The sequence below is a fragment of the Sinocyclocheilus anshuiensis genome, unplaced genomic scaffold (genome assembly GCF_001515605.1).
Source record: "Sinocyclocheilus anshuiensis isolate Anshui unplaced genomic scaffold, SAMN03320099.WGS_v1.1 scaffold201, whole genome shotgun sequence".
Lineage (NCBI taxonomy): Eukaryota > Metazoa > Chordata > Actinopteri > Cypriniformes > Cyprinidae > Sinocyclocheilus > Sinocyclocheilus anshuiensis.
The window spans coordinates 1026590-1031484 of record NW_015537959.1 but is presented as its reverse complement, the minus strand read 5'-3'; positions in this window follow the sequence as shown (position 1 = coordinate 1031484).

Below are 4895 nucleotides of genomic sequence, written 5' to 3'. Positions count from 1 at the left end.
TCTCTCTCTCTCTCTCGCTCTCTCTCTCTCTCTCTCTCGCTCTCTCGCTCTCACACACAAACACACACATTCACAGCCATACCAGTGTCAGCACAATTCCCAGAAACAGCCCCATTCCTCCTCCACTACCCTCTCAGGGCCGAGAGCGGCCTCGCTCTCCAGAGAACAGGCATGCCAGGCGCCAGGTCCGCGCTCACACATAAACACACAGACAGAGGCCATGCCCACAGCCTAATGACCTCTGTGAACATGCTCATCTACAGCAGCTTCAGTCTCTGCTCTTGTCTGTGGTGGCCATGTGCGTTTTGTTTGTGAGTGTAACAGTAGTTGTACTACGTGAGTGTGTTTTCCCCTGCTGCGCTGAACTGCTGACTCAGCAGCTTGTGGTGTCTCTGTGCTTTCATGGACTCGTGTGTGTGTGTGTGTGTGTGTGTGTGTGTGTGTGTGTGTGTGTGTGTGTGTGTGTGTGTGTGTGTGGCCTCTTTGCACATAATTTGCCCTGAGGTCTCATGTTCAAACAAACCAGCCATTGCCTGGCACAGCAAAGTCCCCAAAGAGTGCGTGACCAGCAGTTTTATGTATGTGATGGTACCACCTCTATATTTAAAGCCTAATTTCATGAGCGTGTTTCAGTGAGTTAACACTGCTCCATGACAGCATGAGTGTTGTTTGTGCCAGTTAAAGTCTATATTTAAAACTAATTGTTGAGGAGATGCTTTGTTTACCCCCACTGGAGCCATGTGGCTTGTCCGTTACCAAACCAAATGTATTTGCACTAAGTATATACACACGCATGCATAAAATATGCTCATACATTGTCTGCACTTTTGAAACTATAGTTACTTAAAGTTGCACCATCCTATATAGAGGTGTAAAATGAATATACTTGCATCATTTGTCAACCTTCAAGTCGTTTCAAACCATATATTCCATGTGGACCACAAAAGGAGAATTGCAGTATTCTCTGTCAGCTCTTTAGAATCAGTTTCTCATTTCAACATTTCTGAATCATCAAAGCTGTCAGTTTTCATTCAGATTTTTAGTGAGTAACAATTTTAGTCTGTTTGTCACTCAAAGCGATAAAGTGATGTCTGATTCTGAAAGAATGACTCTTTTGAATCAGTTCGGTTTAAAGAATCTGAACTGGTCTGCATCATCAAAGTTGTAGGTTTGAGTTTTAAATCAAAATTTTAAGTGATGTCTGATTCAGAATGACTCTTTTGAATTAATTATTTTCAAAGAATTGGCTGAAATTTTCTGAATCTTTAAAGTGTTCAGTCTGAGTTATGAGTCAAGCTTTTAGTGGGTAACAACCTTATTTTTGTTTATCACACAGAGTGATCAAGTGATGTCTAATTTGGAGTGAATGACTCATTTGAATCAGTTCTGCTCAAAGAATCAGCTGAACTTTCCGAATCATCAAAGTTTGAGGTTAAAATTTTTTTTTTTTTTTTTTTTGTAATAACTTAATTTTGGTCTGTTTGTCACATAAAGCGATCAAATGTCTACAGTAGACTTTATATTTTATGAATTTTGTGGCCTATTTTTCTAAGTTCATATGGATTCTTCCTTCATTTTGGAGCTTGCCAGCCCCAGGCCTCGTTCACTTTCATTATATTAAAATTAGGAGCCAGAACATTAGTCTGAAATTCAATTTTGGTGCTCCATATAAGAAAGTCATACAGGTTTGAATCAACACAAGGGTGAGTAAATGATGACTGAATATTCAGTGCTGTGTGAGTTATTCTTTTAATGCACAGACAACAAACATTATCTCATAAGATGGAGTTTGCAGGGAACCAATCCTCAGCAACATTCATCACTCAGTTGAGAAAGTTGAGAAATCCCCTCCCTCACGTATTTAACATTTTCCAAATAACTGTGCAAACCACAGAATAGTTCCCCCTCGTTTTGTGGCAAACATAAACATTGGAGACTCTCTCCCCTCGAAGATGGCCGCTGCATCACATAAAAAGTTTCCAGCAGCCAAATGTAGCTCTACTTTCTCATTTTGGGGGACTGACAGTTATATAGCATGGACACCACATTGTCTAACAAAGTATTATCTAGAAGTCTCAGAGTCTAGTATGTCTCACTTCAGAATGTAATATCATTAAGTCTAGAATTTAAATCAAAGCTCACCCTTCCCGAAGATAAACAGCACTCAAAATAACACCAACAGAAAAACCCACAGTCGTCTGAGAGAAAACTGACCCACCATGCAAAATCCTATATCTCTGTCCACAAGGAAGTTCTGACTATCACAGTATCGCATGTAAAGAATCTTAAATGACAAAGGAAGCAAAATTTTATTTTATTCAAGTAATGAATGATACAAATAAACAATGTGCAAAATATGTAATTATTTTGTGAAGCTAGGCCTGCTTGAACATACAGTAAATTTTGATGGCAGTACTGGGGAATGTTATAGTATTGTGTTACTCTGACTAAAAGTAGCATATTGCATTAAATTGTTACTGTTAAATTGTTTTTTTGTGGAAAGTAGCATGTTTGTGTGCATTTGGGCTGTAAAAAAGTGCAAGCATACTGAAGAGATGCATACTGTCATGGAACGGTGTTGTAGAACATACACACGAAGATGAAGGCAGACGGTATAACTCAGCATTTAGGGAACAGTGGATGCAGTCTGTTTCTCCGAGGCAGCAACAGAGTTGTGCAAGTGTGTTTGTTTGTTCTCGGCATTTTTGGGGACGAATGATTTATAAACAAATTAAATAAAATTTAAGTCGATACATTTTTTTGTTCCTGTTTTATTTATTTCGATGTCACACACCTGTGGCCTGTATCACGAAGCCGGTTTCAGTTTTTACCCAGGTAAGTTCACGTTTAGTTTCAGCAAACTCTGAGTTTGCGAGCTTAAGAAGGTGGGTTGGTTTTAAGTGGGTTTCGTCACCATGGTAACTTACACTACACGGCAACACGGCTACCCTGCTCCGGAGCAGGTTTTATTCTGAGTTAGAGACCGCAGACCCAAACTGGACCAATCAGCTGTGAGCAAAGTGACATATATCTGATGCAATAAAGCCACTCCTCTATCTCTCGTTTTAAATTAAAGCACTTCAGAGTCAAAGAATTTTAGAGACAAATTTGCCAGACTTTTGTGGCTATGTATTTATTATATTTATATTATATCAATTATAATTGTTTATAACTCATATAAGATATTCATCTAATTATTATATGAAGTGGCAATTAATTTTAAGCTTTGCGTTTAAATTAATTTATGTATATATATATAAGTGACTGATATACACTAAGGGCAGTAGAGTGTTTTGATTTGCGCCACTTCCTCTCTGCAGCCCTGAGTCTAGAGCGATGTTCCCGGAGAACATCAGACAGCCAGGGGGCAGAGGAGGTGGTGCGTGCTGGTCTAGATAGAATAGATAGATAAGCTTTAATATATCCAACTTTTAAAATGACTAAATTTGTTTTCCTTTTGAGCCCTGTGTGAAACTATATAAATAAATTCAGTTGATTCATTTGCATAGTCATATATTTTCTCTCTGCTGCCTTCGCAAACTTTTGCTGCAGCAGCCGTGTTTATTCCTGTCTTGTAAATGCATTTAAATTCATTACATTTTTAATAACGACATCTCTAGTCTTCAGCAAAAAAGTGAATTGCGTGAGAAGTAAATCAAACTGACACTTTGCTGTCACTCTCCACATGTTCCGTGTGATTGGCTGTTTGCTGCACGTGTCACACTTTCAGGTGCACGCACTCCAGAGTTAATCACAAACTCTGGATCAAACTCTGAGTTGACTGAGAACTTTTATATCAAGCTTTGTGAGCCCGCTGAACCTGATCTAAACCAGGTTGGATTTGTTTGGTTTTGTCAACTCTAAACTTACTCCGAAACTCTGAGTTTGTTCATCTCGCTTCGTGCTACAGGCCACTGAACTGAATAACAAAATCAAATCAACAACCATGACAACCAGCACAACAGGGAAAATGTGCAAACTGAAACCCAAAGCCCAAACCAGGGCTAGGCAAGTTCGGTCTGAGAGAGCCGCTGTCCTGCAGAGTTTAACCCTGAAAAAAATAAACTCACCTGCCTATAGCCTTAGTATTGTTGTCATATTTCTATAAAAATCTAAAATACATGTTTGTATTAAAGTCAAAATGGATGATAAACACGCCTTTCATATGGAATTAAATAGCAAGCACTTTGAGTGTCTTGTTCATCATATTTATTTTTATATAAAGGCAACAGAACTGAAATCATATCATGTTAATCAGCAGCACAGCACGTTTTTTTTATTTTTTATTATTATGCCATACATCAGAACTATACAACTATACAACTATACAACATTCAAATGTAAAGGAAAAATAGAAAAAGTATGAACAACATTAATGTAATGAAACAGTGCCAGAGGACAGTAACAAAATAAGTAATCTCGTAGGTATCTGTTCACTTCGAGAGGTCAGAACTGTCCGTCTTGCCTGCTCTTATTTCACTCCTCCCCTCACTGCAGCCGCCTGCTCTCGTCTACATTTCAGGCGAGGTGAGGCGCGGCGCATCTCAAACAAGCCTATTGTTGAAGGCTTGTTCATGTGTGTTTGATTATGGTTGGAGCTAAACTTTGCAGGACAGTGGCTCTTTAGGACCGAACTTTCATAATTATTGTTACCTGTGTCAATATCACAAAAAAACTAGCCTAAATAAAAAAAAAAAACAATCTCACTGAAGACAAATAAGCAGTCAAAGATTGAAAAAAGAATAAGAAACTAATTACAAGCAATAGGGCAAAAAAATATAGTAGAACAAATAAATAAGAAATGCTACATAATCATATGTATAAAAACACTGCATATTCTTTACTGTGTAAATTAAATATTTATTTATTCTTATTAAAGTGACAAAAGTGATTTA